The sequence below is a fragment of the Triticum urartu genome, chromosome 5 (genome assembly GCF_003073215.2).
Source record: "Triticum urartu cultivar G1812 chromosome 5, Tu2.1, whole genome shotgun sequence".
Taxonomy (NCBI): Eukaryota; Viridiplantae; Streptophyta; class Magnoliopsida; order Poales; family Poaceae; genus Triticum; species Triticum urartu.
The window spans coordinates 64,248,899-64,267,092 of record NC_053026.1 but is presented as its reverse complement, the minus strand read 5'-3'; positions in this window follow the sequence as shown (position 1 = coordinate 64,267,092).

Here is an 18,194-nt window from a genome sequence, read left to right as displayed (position 1 = left end):
ATGCATATTAAAAATCCACTTCACCATGTACCCATGCGTGCATGTAAAATTCCATTCTATTATGCTATTTACATCAAATTCTTATATACTTTCAAAAACTATTATTTCAAATATTGATGTTTCATGTAACCAAAAACCTCATTGAAATATTGCAAAAAAATTCCACAACAACGTGTGGGGCACTGGTACAGTGACATCCCCTAAACAAACGGTTTAAAACCCCTTTCCGCGACGGCATTTGGAACCGTCGCCAAGTGAGTGTGCGCGATAGGGGGTCCTTCCCACACGACCCAGAAATCGTCGGGGATAGGCCCTCTGTAGCGAGCCGACCTCAGACGGTCAAGTCTCTGTGTTTAGTGTCATCCCTGGATCGGTAATGCTGACACACACAATACTCGAAGGATTTATAACAGACTAGCAATCACACACTTATTACATCGAATGTCTCAAAAGAGAACTTATTACAATAAATATGGCTTAAGGCCATCTAATACGATAACAGTGGAAGGCTTGGAAGATAAAGTGAGTCCATCAACTCCAACGGCATAGCTGAGTGCATGAAAAACGACCTATGGCACCTTACTCGTCGTCTGAAAAGTCTGCAACATGATACGTTGCAGCTCGAAAATGGGTCAGAACATGGAATATGCTGGCAATATAACACAGTAGAGCAATGAACAGATAAATGCTATCACTACATGCATATATGGTTGGTGGAAGCTCTATGGTTATATTGTTTTTGCGAAAAGCCATTTTTTCCTACATCAAAGGAATAAATTTTATTTAACTATCATGGTGGTTGAAACATCATTGAGAAGGTTCCTCCAACTCAATTCCCATTAAAGTAATCATTAACAACCCAATAAATTAATTTAGAGTGATGAGATCAAATCAATAATTCAAGTACCAGATACTCAAGATGTCCATAACCGGGGACACGGCTAACCATGATTAGTTTATACACTCTGCAGAGGTTTGCGCACTTTTCCCCACAAGACTCGATCTCCTCCGTTGGATTTCTTGCACTCCATGGTGTTTGAGAAACGGATGACCGAGACACAGTCTTTTAGAAGCATTAACTCTAACCCTGGGTAGACAGTACCAACCTACATCCCCTACATCTGCTAGCCTACCACTGGAAGAGGTCATGCAACATACTCAACTATGCCAGAGCCCATAATGGCTTGTGGCTGCACACGTAAGTTTCTAGCATGAATAATCCTATGATCCCTTCGAGCCTGGGTGGCGGACCGTAGGATGATCACACGGGTACTCCAGGATATCCTAGGACAACACTGGATTCTCCAGGTGCCCACAAGCAATCCACCTAGATGTGTATTAAAGTTGCCAGCTTAAGTTGAACCATTAATTAACAACTCACATCTGTCATGGATACACTCAAACCCAATCCACGTCTACGAGCATAGCATAGCAATATAAGCATAACGTAGAAGTAACTCCCAAGGTTTGATAATAAAAGGGCAATAGGTTCTACCTCATCATATACTTCCCAAACCCACATGTTAAGAGATCCTACTCATGCAATGTGTAAGGGTTGAAACTGATGCATAAAAACTGGGTATGAAAAGAGTATGATCAATGTGTTACTTGCCTTGCTGACGATCTGCCAAACCTGGTGACTCGTAGTAGCACGCTTCGCACTCCGGGTATTCTATCGCAAGCAAACAATAGCATACATAAGCAAGCAAGCAAATATGCACGGGTAAAACTCAAATAAGAAGATCTAACCAGAAAGTTCAACTGAAGAACTCCGGTTTGCAAAAAGAATCAAATCAAACGGAGCAATGAAACTCAAACTGCGAAAGAAACAAGATCCGATTACTAATCTGGACTAAAGTCAAATTTTAGAGTACCAAAATCTTGTTTAAGTTGGTTAAACATAAAGAGGGCTTCGAGACGAAGATCTAGGCGCTTGAATCGCCTGATTCCGATAAACGAGCAAAAAGATAAACTAAAACGAAGATCAGGGCAGAAATCACGACCGGAAATAATTGCAGAAAAACCCTGGAAAAAGAAAAACTAATGAACAGGCTAACGAACGAACGTTCGCTGTCTGTGGCTAACGATGAACACCATTCGTTAAAATGAACGTAAGGACGAACGTCCGCTATTTAACTAAAACGGGAAAAAAATGAAACAAAACTGATCTAAAATAAAAAAACGAGATCTAGGGTTTTTGCAATAAAACCGATCGGTTTTCTTGCGAAAACCAGCGGCGGCGGTGGCTACCTCCGGCGAGGCGGCGGCGGGACGCCGGCGGGGTGGTGCGGCGGCGGGCGGCGGCAGCGGCAGCGGCGGCGGCGAGACTGCGCGGCGGCGGCGCGGATCGGGCTAGGGTTTGGGGTGCGGTGGGGTGGGCTAGCGGCTTGGGGCTGCGGCTCTTAAAGGGTCGGCCGGGTCAGTGTCCCAGGCGGACACGGCCCGGTAAGGTCGGTAACTTTTTAAAAAAAAATATTCCGACGCGCAGAAAAATGATTAAAAGAAATACTAAACGGACTCCAAAAATCCTGAAATAAAATTTCCCTGTCCTCTAAAAGTATAGCGGACAAAGTGAACATTTATTTGGGCCTCTAATGCAATTTTGAAAAATGCATATTTTTCCTAATTCATATAAAATTGCAATAAACTCCAAATAAAATTTATTTATTGATTTTAATATTTTTCCTCCAATATTCGTTTATTTTGGAGAAGTCATATTATCTCCTCTCATATATTTTAATACAAAATATTTTCAGAGAGAAAAATTATTTAAACCCAAAATGATCCTTGTTTCCATATTTGATAAAATTCAAAAATGAAAAACGTGAAATCCCCAACTCTCTCCGTGGGTCCTTGAGTTGCTTAGAATTTCTAGGATCGCGAAACAAAATGTAATGAAATATGATATGCATGAATGACCTACGTATAACATTCCAAATTGAAAATTTGGGATGTTACAAACCTACCACCCTTAAGATGAATCTCGTCCCCGAGATTTGGATTGGCTAGAAAATAGGTGTGGGTGGTCCTTAAGTAGAACATCCTCTTGTTCCCAAGTGGCTTCATCCTCGGTATGGTGGCTCCACCGAACTTTGCAAAACTTGATAACCTTGCTGCGAGTAACTCGGCTGGCAAATTTGAGAATCTTGACAGGTTTCTCCTCATGTCAAATCACTGTCCAACTAAATTGCTTCCAGGGGCACTGTATCTCTCAAAGGAATATCAGCCATCTCTGCATGGCACTTCTTCATCTGGGAAACGTGAAACACATCATGAACTCCCGACAGTCCTTCGGGTAACTCCAACTTGTAGGCAACCTCTCCCATGCGTTCCAAGACACGGTACGGTCCTACAAATCTCGGGGCTAACTTTCCCTTAACTCCAAAACATTTAACTCCTCACAAGGGTGACACTCGTAGATATGCTCTGTCTCCAATTTCATAGACTACCTCTTGCGTTTCGAGTCTGCATAACTCTTCTGTCTGGACTGAGCTACCTTCAGTATATCTCGAATTATCTTAACCTTCTCTTCTGACTCTTTAATCAAATCCGGACCAAACAACTAATGGTCTCCAACCTCATCCCACATCAACAGTGTTCGACATATTCTTCCATACAGGGCTTCAAACGGTGCCATCTTCAAACTGGCCTGGTAACTATTGTTGTATGAGAACTCTGTGTAGGGTAAATTATTGTCCCAACTAGATCCATAATCTAATGCACATGCTCTTAACATGTCCTCCAGAATCTGATTGACTCTCTCGGTCTGTCCATCTGTCTGCGGGTGAAAAGCTGTATTGAACTCCAGCCTGGTACCCAAAGTCTGGTGCAGCTAGTGCCAAAACTTTGAAGTAAATTGTGTTCCTCTATCTGATACGATGGTCCTCGGAACTCTGTGCAGACATACGATCCTGGTCATGTATATCTTGGCCAACTTCGCACTTGTATAAGGGGTTTTCATTGGGATAAAGTGAGCTAATTTGGTCAAACGATCCACTACTACCCAGATAGAATCATATCCCGATCGGGTCCTGGGCAATCCGGTGATAAAATCCATGCCAAGCTTGTCCCACTTCCATTCGGGTATCGGCACAGGCTGCAGTAATCCTGCTGGCTTCTGATGTTCTTCCTTCACTCTCTGACATACATCACATACGGCTACATACTCGACAATATCCTTCTTCATACTAGTCCACCAGAAACACTCCTTCATATCCAAATACATCTTGGTGTTTCTGGGGTGTATCGAGTATGGCGAGTCATGAGCTTCCTGTAATATCAACTTCCTGATCTCGACATTGCTGGGCACAAATATACGGTCCTCAAACCACAGGGTGTCGTGCTCATCCTCACGAAATCCTTTGGATTTGCCTTCAGCCATCTTCTCCTTTATCTCAGCAATTTCTTTGTCACCCTTCTGAGCTTCTCGAATCTTTCCCAACAATGTCGACTGAACTTCCATGGTTGTAACAAAACCTCTAGGAACAATCTCCAAACGAAGCTCCCTTAGATCTTTGCTAACTCCTTGGTCAATCCTTTGCTTACGAAGGTATTGACATAACTCTTCCAGCTCAAAGCATCTGCTACGACATTGGCCTTTCCTGGATGATAGTGCAATTTCATATAATAATCCTTTATGAGCTCCAACCATCTCCTTTGCCTGAGGTTCAGCTCCTTCTGGGTAAAAATGTACTTCAAACTCTTGTGATCCGTGTACACATCGCAACGGTTTCCAATAATAAAATGTCTCCAGGTCTTGAGCGCATGCACTACGGCTGCTAACTCCAAATCATGTGTGGCATAATTCAACTCATGCGGCCGAAGCTGTCTTGAGGCATAAGAAACAACCCTTCCGTCCTGCATAAGTACTGCTCCAAGTCCTAAGCGAGAGGCGTCGCAATACACTTGGAAATCCTTGCGTATATCAGGCAGAATCAACACTGGGGTTGTAGTCAAACGTTTCTTCAACTCCTGGAAACTTGCTTCACATTCTTCAGTCCAATGGAACTTGGTGTCCTTCTTCAACAATGTCGTCATAGGCTTCGCAATCTTGGAGAAATTCTCAATAAATCTCCGGTAGTATCCCCCGAGTCCAAGAAAACCGCGGATCTCTCCAACTGAGGTGGGTGCCAACCACTAAGTGACTGACTGAACCTTGGTAGGATCCACTGCTATACCTTCTCCTGATATAACATGTCCAAGAAATCCAACTTCCTTCAACCAAAACTCACATTTGCTAAAGTTGGCATATAACTGATGTTCCCTGAGCTTCTCAAGAACCAAACGCAAATGCTCCTTGTGTTCCTCTTCATCCTTTGAGTATACCAAGATATCATTAATGAACACCACAACAAACTTATCCAAGAATTCCATGAACACCTTATTCATCATACTCGTGAAATAGGCAGGGGCGTTAGTCAATCCAAATGACATAACCGTATACTCATATAACCTGTACCTTGTGGTGAATGCTGTTTTAGGTATATCCTTTTCTCGAATCTTCAGCTGGTGATATCCTGATCGAAAATGTATCTTCGAAAACACTTTAGCTCCTTGAAGTTGGTCAAACAAATCATTGATCATCAGCAGTGGGTACTTGTTCTTGATCGTCACTTCATTCAACGCACGATAATCAACAACCATTCTTAACGATCCATCCTTCTTCTCAACCAAAAGCACTGGGCTCCCCATGGTGATGAACTTCGTCGAATGTAACCTTTCTCCAATAACTCCTTAATCTGCTTCTTAATCTCCTCTAGATCATTTGCGGGCATCTGGTATGGTCTCTTCGATATTGGTCCGGTGCTTGGCAACAACTCTATCAAAAACTCAATGTCTCGATCTGGCAGCATGCCCGGTAACTCCTCTGGAAATACATCTGGGTAATCCTTCACAACAGGCACTTCCTCCTGAACAACTCCCATGAGAGAATTTACTTGGGTTCTCCTTGGCGCATGCCTGGATACATACTTCATCCTTTTTCCCTCTGGGGTGGTGAGTAGAATAGACCTGCTAGCACAGTCAATGTTTCCTTCATACTTTGATAGCCAATCCATTCCTAGTATCACATCCAAACCTTGTGACTCCAAAATTACTAGGTCTGAGGGGAAAACATGGCTACCAATGGTTAAGGGTATCCAATCGCACCATCGGCTGGCCATATACTCTGCACCGGGTGAGCTCACTAGCAAGGGTGTCCTAAGGGCTAAGGTGGGTAACTTAAACTTGTCCACAAATCCCCTCGAAATGTATGAATGTGATGCACCAGTATCAAAAATAACAACTACAGTAAATGACTTAACCAAAAACTTACCGATAACTGCATCTGGCTGCTCTTCAACCTCCTCCACGTTCACGTGGTTCACTTGTCCCTTGTTGAATGGGTTGGGCTTCTTCCCGGAGTTTCCATTGCCATTACCATTCTTTGCTTCAGAACACTCGGTGGCATAGTGTCCAGTCTTCCCGCACTTGAAACAAGTAATGTGACTCAGGTCCTTCTAGGCGGGCGTTGCTGGGTTAGAGCGGTTCTGATTGCTGCCTGCTCTATTCCCATTTCCATTCCTAGGACCGTGGTGGTTATGCGGAATTCCTCCATTATGGTTATGGCCTCCATGGTTATGAGTAAATCCTCCCGGGTTCGGGGTGAGATGGGGTTTCTGTTGAGCTCCGGAGTTGTACTTCCCTTGTCCATACTTCCTCTTGCGGCTCTCAATCTGCTGCTGCTTCCTTTCAATCATAAGAGCCTTATCTACCAACTCCTGGTAGTTGTTGAATGTTGCCACCATCAGTTGCATGCTCATCTCATCATTCAGCCCTTCCATAAACTTCTCCTGCTTGGCGGCATCGGTGGCCACGTCATCTGGGGCATAACGAGATAACTTACTAAACTCCTCCATGTACTGACCTACAGTACGGTTGCCCTGGCGTAGGTTGCGAAACTCATGCTTCTTCATGCTCATAGCTCCAGTTGAGACATGGGCTGTGCGGAAAGCTTGCTGAAACTGCTCCCAAGTGACATTGGCTATGGGGAAAGTGGTTGTGTAATTCTCCCACCATGCAGCTGCAGGTCCATCCAATTGGTGTGCGGCAAAACGCACTTTCTCAGCATATGTGCAACCGACAGTGGTTAACTCCGTTCCAATCCTACGTAGCCAATCATCCACAACTATAGGCTTGGTGCTACTAGAAAACACTAGCGGCTGTAACCTCAGAAAACGGGCTAAGTTGTCAACTCGAGGTGGTGGCGGTGGGTTGTTATTATTGTTGTTGTTGTTGCCCTGATTCTGAACTAGCAACTGCATCAGTGCATTCTGCTACTGGATCAACTGAGTGAGCTCCGGTGGGAAAACAAATCTGGGGTCACGTCTCGGAGGCATCTGATGGGTTTAGAGGGGAGATATTAGAATAGAATGAGGTATAGTGAGAAAGCACTACCCATATGCCCATGAGACAAACACAATCATATCATATCACTCAATTAATCAAGCAAGAGCATACAATCGATCTAACTATCGTTACAATGCTTGGTCTATTCTATATACATGGGGGAATACTACTGATCATATGGTGGTCTACTAGAAATTTTGATTGGTGGAAGACTCCGTGATGTCTGCTCCAGCTTCGTCTTCATAATCATCATCACTACCCTCAGGGTTGGAGTCGGTGTCGTCGATGATGATGTAGTCTTCAGAACGTATTTCCTTGGGTTCGTCGTCTTCTCCTCCTGGCGTGGGGTCTCCCAAGAATACTCCTATCTTTCTTATCATGTCGTCATTCTTCTCCACGAGTATTGTCATTTCCTCCTCATATCCATCGCGTGTAGACTTGAGTTACTCTTCTAGCTCGGTGATCCTAGTCATCGCCTTCTTCAAATCTATCATGCTTGCACACATCTGGTTCTCCTGGCGACGAATATGATGGTTTAACTCCTGGATGAATGCTGCAATGGACATGTCCTTCCTGGTGTTGATCATCTCCCATTGCTCATCACGACGCCCACATATCTGGTAGATAGTGTCCTTAAGCTCCTATTTGTAGACTTCTCCAATTCGTCCCATAGCAATGTGGGCTGCCATGCTCTTTCCTAGACTCTAGGTGGGTGTGCCAAAGGAAAACTCTATGGGTTTAGTGACTGGTGTGAACGTCCTTCCTGGGATTTGAACTTGAATCAACCAACGCTCCTCTTCTGGTAAAGTGGTGGTGTAGGTCCCGGTGAAGCTTGGTATTCCGATTTTCGGGTACCTAGTGACTTCCTTCAAGTGTCGCCCAAACGGGGTGTCTTCATCCGGCTGTGTAAACTTGTTCCTTGTGTCCGCCATCCTAAAGAGTAGAAAATGGGGAGAAGTCGGAAATGAATAGAGAAGAGTGACCTATGGCTTTTCTTAGTGGTCGTGTCCTACGTTCAGCGTGTGCTCTGATACCATCTTGTAGCGACCCGGCCTTAGACGGTCAAGTCTCTGTGTTCAGTTTCATCCCTGGATCGGTAATGCTGACACACACAGTACTCGGAGGATTTATAACAGAGTAGCAATGACACACTTATTACATTAAATGTCTCAAAAGAGAACTTATTACAATAAATATGGCTTAAGGCCATCTAATACGATAACAGCGGAAGGCTTGGAAGATAAAGTGAGTCCATAAACTCCAACGGCATAGCTGAGTACATGACAAACGACCTATGGCACCTTACTCGTCATCTGAAAAGTCTGCAACATGATACGTTGTAGCCCGAAAATGGGTCAGAACATGGAATATGCTGGCAATATAACACAATAGAGCAATGAACAGATAAATGCTATCACTACATGCATATATGGCTGGTGGAAGCTCTATGGTTATATTGTTTTTGCGAAAAGCCATTTTTTTCCTACATCAAAGGAATAAATTTTATTTAACTATCATGGTGGTTGAAACATCATTGAGAAGGTTCCTCCAACTCAATTCCCATTAAAGTAATCATTAACAACCCAACAAATTAATTTAGAGTGATGAGATCAAATCAATAATTCAAGTACCAGATACTCAAGATGTCCATAACCGGGGACACGGCTAACCATGATTAGTTTATACACTCTGCAGAGGTTTGCGCACTTTTCCCCACAAGACTCGATATCCTCCGTTGGATTTCTCGCACTGCATGGTGTTTGATAAACGGATGACTGAGACACGGTCTTTTAGAAGCATTAACTCTAACCCCAGGTAGACAGTACCAACCTAAATCCCCTACATCTGCTAGCCTACCACTGGAAGAGGTCATGCAACATACTCAACTATGCCAGAGCCCATAATGGCTTGTGGCTGCACACATAAGTTTCTAGCATGAATAATCTTATGATCCCTTTGAGCCTGGGTGGCGGACCGTAGGATGATCACACGGGTACTCCGGGATATCCTAGGACAACACTGGATTCTCCAGGTGCCCATAAGCAATCCACCCAGATGTGTATTAAAGTTGCCACCTTAAGTTGAACCATTAATTAACAACTCACATCTATCATGCATGGATACACTCAAACCCAATCCGCGTCTACGAGCATAGCATAACAATATAAGCATAACGTAGAAGTAACTCCTAGGGTTTGATAATAAAAGGGCAATAGGTTCTACCTCATCATATACTTCCCAAACCCACATGTTAAGAGATCCTACTCATGTAATGTGTAAGGATTGAAACTAATGCATAAAAACTGGGTATGAAAAGAGTATGATCAATGTGTTACTTGCCTTGCTGACGATCTGCAAAACCTAGTGACTCGTAGTAGCACGCTTCGCACTCCGGGTATTCTATCGCAAGCAAACAATAGTATACATAAGCAATCAAGCAAAGATGCACGGGTAAAACTCAAATAAGAAGATCTAACCATAAAGTTCAACTGAAGAACTCTGGTATGCAAAAAGAATCAAATCAAACGGAGCAACGAAACTCAAACTGCGAAAGAAACAAGATCCGATTAATAATCTGGACTGAAGTCAAATTTTAGAGTACCAAAATCTTATTCAAGTTGGTTAAACAGAAAGAGGGCTTCGAGACGAAGATCTAGGCGCTTGAATCGCCTGATTCCGATAAACGAGCGAAAAGATAAACTAAAACGAAGATCAGGGTAGAAATCGCGATCGAAAATAATCGCAAAAAAACCCTGGAAAAAGAAAAACTGACGAACAGGCTAACGAACGTTCGCTGTCTGCGGCTAACGAATGAACACCATTCGTTAAAACAAATGTACGGACAAACACCGCTATTTAACTAAACCGGGAAAAATGAAACAAACCCGATCTAAAATAAAAAACGAGATCTAGGGTTTTTGAAATAAAACCGATCGGTTTTCTTGCGAAAACTGGCGGCGGCGGCGGCGGGACGGCGGCGGGGTGGTGCGGTGGCGGCGTCAGCACCGGCGGCGGCGCGGGACGCGGCGGCAGCAGCGGCGCGGATCGGGTTAGGGTTTGGGGTGCGGTGGGGTGGGCTGGCGGCTCGGGGTTGCAGCTCTTAAAGGGCCGGCCAGGTCAGTGTCCCAGGCGGACATGGCCCGGTAAGGTCGGTAACTTTTTAAAAATAATTATTCCAACACATAGAAAAACGATTAAAATAAATACTAAACGGAATCCAAAATCCTAAAATAAATTTTCCGCGTCCTCTAAAAATATAGCGGACAAAGTGAACATTTATTTGGGCCTCTAATGCAATTTTGAAAAACGCATATTTTTCCTAATTCAAATAAAATTGCAATAAACTCCAAATAAAATTTATTTATTGATTTAATATTTTTCCTCCAATATTTCATTTATTTTGGAGAAGTCATATTATCTCCTCTCATATATTTTAATACGAAATATTTTCGGAGAGAAAAATTATTTAAAACCAAAATGATCCTTGTTTCAATATTTGATAAAATTCAAATATGAAAAACATGAAATCCCCAAATCTCCGTGGGTCCTTGAGTTGCTTAGAATTTCAAGGATCGCGAAACGAAATGCAATAAAATATGATATGCATGAATGACCTATGTATAACATTCCAAATTGAAAATTTGGGATGTTACACCCTCGTGGGACCTAGGCTGGGGCCGTGTGCGATCGGGCGAGGCATGGAAACCCAATCATTTCCGTAGGTATGTACATCCCATACGGTGAATCTCAGAAATCATTTCCGTAGGTATGTACATCCCACACGGTGAATCTCAGAAATCATTTCTGTAGGTATGTACATCCCACACAGTGAATCCCAGAAATCATTTCTGTAGGTATGTTCATCCCACACGGTGAATCCCAAAAATCATTTTCGTAGGTATGTACATCCCACATGGTGAATCCCAGAAAATCATTTCCGTAGGTATGTACATCCCACACAGTTCTTTGTGTGGAAACGTGTGTGCGAGGTGGCCTAATGCAAACAGTTCGCTACCGGAAGCCATGTGTGATTGTTAGTTGATCGAACACGCCTACTTTCTAGAAACCGTGCGGGTTGTTTGAGTTCATCGCCCACGGTACTGTCTGAGTAACCGTTTGCAATAAAAAACCCCAATAAGCAGGGTAATTAGCCTATTATTGATAATCCATGTACTAATCAAACTAATATTTCTTATAAAACACGCCAGATATTTCATATCCGTATAAAAGCAACTAGGATTTCATAATCGAATTACATCAGATAGCTTCGACACTCAGTTACGCCATTACACAACAGCACCGAGTTTCACATGCAGCATCAAAAACCTTTGGAAAGTAGCATCATACACGGTAAATAGACAAATGAATCTCATCTGGGAAACTGTAGAAGCGGAAGGCAAATATTGAGCCTTCAGTGATGTTGAATGTCCTTGCAACTTTAGGCCAGTGGCTATGGATAATTGCCCGCCCAACCTTCGTCCTCTTCAGGAAGACTTCAGTATTGTACCGTGGGTGTTGAATGAATACCTTCCTCGCCTCTTGACCATGCAGGTGGTTTGAGAGGTAATCATTGGTGAACTGCTTTGAAAAGTACTGAAAACAAAGCTATGCATAAATCGCCGTTGTAAATTTTGAAATGGTGTAAGTGAAAGTGCGTTATATCGACTAGAGGGGGGTGAATAGGCGATTTTTATGAAAGTCTTCAAAACGTGGAAGTTATGAAGACAAACAGTAGAGATATGCCTATTACTATGCAGCGGAAGGTAGACTACACTAGGCAAGCCATGGTCAAGTATTCAGTAGAGTGAAAGCACAATGACAAATAGCTGCAGTGTAATAAGGATCAGGTAGGAAGATATTATGAAGCCAAACAGATCATACAGTCACGTTGTGAAGACAGAAGATAGAGCAAGCATGCAATGACTTCACAATGAGTAACAGTAAGTAAAAGGAAGTGAAGATGAAACCAGTGACTCGTTGAAGACAATGATTTGTTGGACCAGTTCCAGTTGCTGTGACAACTGTACGTCTGGTTGGAGCGGCTAGGTATTTAAACCTTAGGACACACAGTCCCGGACACCCAGTCCTAAACACGCAGCTCGGGACACCCAGTCCTCACCGTATTCTCCTTGAGCTAAGGTCACACAGACCTCGCCCAATCACTCTGGTAAGTCTTCAAGGTAGACTCCCAAACCTTCACAGACTTCGTTCACCGGCAATCCACAATGTCTCTTGGATGCTCAGAACGCGACGCCTAACCGGCTGGAGGATGCACAGTCCTCAAGTGTAATAAGTCTTCAGATCACTCAGACAAGAAGACTTAAGTGATGCCCAATTCTCTCTGGCTCTGGGTGGTTAGGGCTTTATCCTCGCTAGGAATTCTCTCTCTCAAAGGCTTCGAGGTGGGTTGCTCTCAAACGACAAAAGCCGTGCACTGAATCTGAGCAGCCAACCGTTTATGGTTGTAGGGGGTGGGCTATTTATAGCCACTAAGCAACCCGACCTGATTTGTCCGAAATGACCCTGGGTCACTAAGGAACTGACACGTGTTCCAACGGTCAGATTTCAAACTCACACGGCAACTTTACTTGGGCTATAAGCAAAGCTGACTTGTCCTACTCTGGACAAGATTTGCTCTCATAGTCTTCACTCGAAGACATAGGTTTTGAATTAGGCATCACTTCAGTCGTTCTGACTGGTTCTCTTGGACCCCACTTAACAGTACGGTGGTTCCTATGACTCAACACAAATGAAAGAGAACTACGAAAGATCTAAGTCTTCGAGTTCCATAGGCTTCACATGGTGTCTTCTCTTGTCATAGTCTTCAATGTGAATATCTTCATATACCACCATTGACTTCAATGTCTTCGTACATTTTTAGGGGTCATCCCTGGTAGTAAAACCGAATCAATGAGGGACTTCTACCTGTGTTATCCTGCAATTCTCACAAACACATTAGTCCCTCAACTAGGTTAGTCGTCAATACTCCAAAACCAACTAGGGGTGGCACTAGATGCACTTACAATCTCCCCCTTTTTGGTGATTGATGACAAACTAGTTGAAGTTTTCAACGGGGAATATAATCTGTGGAATTGTAAAAGATAAGGAATTGTCTTCGTAAGTTGCAAGGGCTCCCCCTGAAGATGTGCATATAAGTAATTTGCTTTTGGAATGCAAATGCACATGGCAGGTTGTACTTGTGGAGATCCACTTCAACTTATGATGACAATCCACTATGCATGTAAAAGTATATGAAGATAATGTCATGCATAATGGAAAATGGACGTCTGCAGAATGATCTAGGTGCGGAATTTATCGTCGCACATGCGGAATTTATCTTCGCAAAACAAGGTGGCAAACAAGTAGCAGACGACCATCGAGTTTAAGTGTTACAACTCAAAAAACCAAATGTAGCAAAACGAGAGTTGTAAGCACGAAGCAAAATATAGCAAAATATAAAGCACCCGCCCATATTGACCCGCTTGAAGACTATCAACCTCATATGCTTCTCCCCCTTTTGTCAGTGAGGACCAAAAAGGTTTGAAGACATAGTTTTCTACTCGTTCCCATGAGCAGCAGGGTCGTTTGTGGTGTTTGGCGGTGCTGAAGAACTTGGTGCAGAGTCGACGCGTGCTGAAGGAGCTGGCGGTGATGTAGCATCGTCTTCATCCTCGATAATTCTTGCATTCACTGTGGCAGCAGATGAAGAGAACTTAGAGTCTTCAAGGGATGGAGTTCCTCGCAGCACAGCCCTTCGAGGAGGTGTGGAGTCAAACTTGAATCGCTCTGTGAAGCCATCCTCTTGAAGATCAGCTTCAGAACACATCATCGTGAGTCCTTTCCAGGTGCGGCGACAGGTTTCATGTGCAAGGAATGCATTCTTGGTGGCAAGATTTCGAATGCGATTGACATCCACCAAGAGGCTTTTCATCTGACGCTTCAGCCAGTCATGATGCCTATCCTGCTTTTGATGAAGGGCCACAAGAAGCTCTCGGTCATTGAGAGCACGAGCGCGCTTCTTGGGTCTTGGAGCAGTTGTGCTGTCAGTGGCTTCAGTGGAAGCAGGGTGTGGTGCACGTGTAGTGCCAGCCAACGGATACACCCGAGAGATGGCTTCGATTCCTTCAATGTTTTGAGTGAAGCTCTGGTGTTCTGCATTCTGAAGACTTAGAGGTTGCTTGGCAGGTTCAGGATGGATGGCTTCAGCAGAGGTATCCACATCTGGCAAGAAGATCCGATGGTTGCGGGCTGAGGGCTGATACAAGATCGCAGAGTGAAGTTTGATCAGCCTCATTACCCAAGGGGCATAGAACTTCAAACCAAACAGATCTGAGCCTGATGCAGCAAATTGGCGTATGAAGAAGTCCTGTGCGTTGAAGCATTTGCCATGAAGGATATAGAATATCAGAGTCTTCATTGCACCCTCGATCTTGGCATTTGGAGAGTGCCCTTTGATAGGCCAGAGAGTTCGTCTGATGATGTGATAGATGGTTCTGGGCAGGTACTCAAGGTCTTCAACGAAGAACTCTGTGGGATAAGCAGCATCTTGAGGCAATGGCTTCATCATGCTGAGCATTTGACTCATATCAGGTTCTGGCCTCTGAAAGATGCTTTCAATAGCTTCAGTGTGTAGCTGACAGCCTTGCTCGAAGAATTCGCCAGGAGTGGGTAGGCCAGTGAGCTCAATGATATCAAATGCATTGGCTTTGTGATGAACATTGCCGGTCATCCACTCCAGGACCCAAGTCTTCGGATCTCTGTTGTATCCTTTGATGTGTAGTGTGGCATAGAATTGTAGCAGCAGCTCTTCATTCCAATGCTCTTCATTAGTAACAAACTGCAGCAGACCCACTTGCTTGAAGCAATCCAATGCTTCTTCTAGACAGGGCAGACCAGCAATAGCTTCAACATCAAGGCGCTTGTGTGGGAAGATGCGACCTTGGTTGTACAGGATGCATGAGTAGTAGCTTCACTGAGGATAGCTCCAGAACCGATCTGATGAAATCCTTCCCCTTGAGTAGGGGTTCTTGGAGCTATTGAAGAAGGTATTGTCTGCCTTGAAGCCATTGATGTTGAAGGAGCCAGGTGCTGATGCAGGACCTGGGAACCTTGGCAGTCTTGGGATCGGCTTCTGTACCTGAGGTCTGTGCTCAACATGGTAATCAAATTGGGGACCGGCAGCAGACTCAGGAACAAAAGTATCAGGATCAGTGGCTTCGCTGTCTTCTGAAGCTTTTGTTGGGGAGGGCTCCACATTAGCTTCATTGTTGGTTGTGGCAGCCTCAATATTTTCATCCTCCACTTGACTAGCTGGAGGGTCGGACACAGGCATGTTCTCCTGGAGAACTGCTTCTTGGTGGAACAGGGGAGTGGGATCTTGTGGTACTTCTTCTTCTTCGGCTGATGCGGCCGGAATGTCTTCAGCAGAGACTTGAGGCCTTGGACCTTTGCGAAGCCTGCGTAACGCAGACGACGCCTGTGGAGTTGGAGTGGGCTGGGCCTCATTGTCTTCTTCCTCTTGTGGGCGATCCGCCCATGAAGCATCTTGTGCAATTGGCGTCAATGGACGACCAATGCTGATGAGTTCGCTGTTGTCTTGTTGAGGAAGGACTGCATCATCTTCTACATTGTCATGATGACCAATGTCTTCAGCAGCGATGGGATCGGCTGCTGGAATGTCTTCAGCTTCAGGAGCCTCTGTGGAAGCAGGCTCATGAACTGTCAGTTGACGTTCTGCGTCAGGATGAATCATAGAAATGGGTTCAACTATCAAGGGCTCTATGGGAGCAGCCCAAGCTTTCTTGGTCTTTCTCTTCTTGGCGGGGGCAGTAGCAGAGGCTTCAGGATATTTTCTCTTCCTTGCTTCAGCCTCAGCAGTCCAGGTCTTCTTGAGCTCTGAAGCGGTTGACCGGCTCTTTGGCTTCGAGCCAGTCATTGCAGTTGGGAAGACAATTGGAACTGCTTCCTGCCTTGGTGCATCGGGTTCAGCTGTAATAGACTTCTTCTTTTTCTTTGCGGCCATCCTGGGGTCGATGCCAGGACGCCCAAGTGCCTTGTGCTTCTCAGCCTCATTGTAGGCTTGCACACATCTGTCAGCCAGAGTCTTCATGCGCTCACGCGAACCCTGAGCTTCTGCACGCTTCTTCAGAAAGTTTTCCTTGAGCTCGTGCATCATGATCTTGAAGTTCTCCACTTCTTGCACGCTGAGCTTGGCCATATGCTTCTTGAACTGAGCCTTTTCAAAGTCAATTTTCTGCTTTAGTTCAACAATGCGCTGGGCAATAGCAAGTTCTGAAGCAATGGTGCCTTGGAAGGCGACACTAAGGCCAATGGGTAGCTGCAGATCTTCAAAGCTGATGTTTGGCATGTCAAACCACTCGTCAATGAAGTTGTGGATGATGGCGACATCAAAGAGAGGCAGATTATTGAAGATTTCTGCTTCTTCTTTGCTCTTGATGAGTTGCTCAAGAGTGTCATCTGCAAGATCTTCATCACTTGACAGATCAATGGCGTCGTTGCGCAGAATGGCAGCAGCTGTGAGCTCTTCGCCAGTGTGAGACAGAGGCATCTTGGCCTTCTGGGGCTTGGAGATGCGTGATAAGTCTTCAGACTGCACACTGTCTTCAGGAGGTGCAGTTGCCAATGGCTTCGCCCTTGAGATTTTTGGTGAAGGAGCCGGCTTTGAAGATTTTGGCTTCTTCAACTGCTTTGGCTTCGGCATAGCAGGCGCGTCATCAGACTTAGTGTCAGCTGCAGGCTCATTCACTGCAGTCCCTTGAACCACGATGTAGGTGATGAGGCCTTCAAGGTTGGCGAAAGGACCGATGACATTGGGTTCTGCATGTCGTGTGCCATCTGCCCTTGGTGTTGATGGACCAGGGTTGAAGTCTAACCCAAACTTCGTCTTGTTTTGCTTCGCTGAGTTTTGGGCAAACTGGAAGTTGCGCTTGAATAGATTGCCGTCACGACACCATAGCAGTGACGACGAGTGTGCATCAGCAGGCTGTGGTCCACGGACCATGCATGGATAGAAGCCTTGAGCAATGGCTTCATCTCTGGACCTGGGTAGAAGATTTTTGAATAGGATGTCTCCCCACGGTCTCTTGATGGCGTTTTTTCTCAGCATACTCTTGGGTTGTGAAGCGGTATTTGAACCATTGTTCTGCCCAATAGCGTCGAATCCATTGGATTCGGGTCTTGCGCTGACTGTAATTCTCTTCAGGGTCTATTTTATACATGTCTGCGAGTTCATCAGGCAGATCTCTGGATGTTCCGCCACGACGCTGTCTGCCCCCCTTCCTTGCTGCTGTCTCTGAAGCCATAAACTTTAACTTGAAAGGCTTCAAGACGTTCAAAGGCTTCAAAGGCTTTCTCTTTCTGGACCAACAGGAACTGGCTTCAGGAGAATTTATGTGATGCTGTAAGAACTCTGCAAATGAATGCAGACTATGAGAACCAAAGGATTCTCCCACGGACATGTACCTGTGACAGCATTAAGGTGCGAGGGAAGGGGAAGAGGTCATATGCATTCTCAGAAGATTTTGAAGATAAATAAGTTTAGAAGACATTGACCTCATCGTGCGAATACATTCACTCATAGATAAAAAGTTGGTTCCAGATTTGTACGAACCCACAGATCAGTACAAGTGAGGAATCTAACTACTTTGTGAAGCATAAGTGAATATACTAGGCATGTTATGAGATGCAGTTTGAGAGAGATCTAACTTGTGTGAATAGAAACTTCTTATGGTAGAAAGTGACAAAGCCATAGGATCAAAAGGGGCCGTAAAAAGAAGTTTTATTTATCA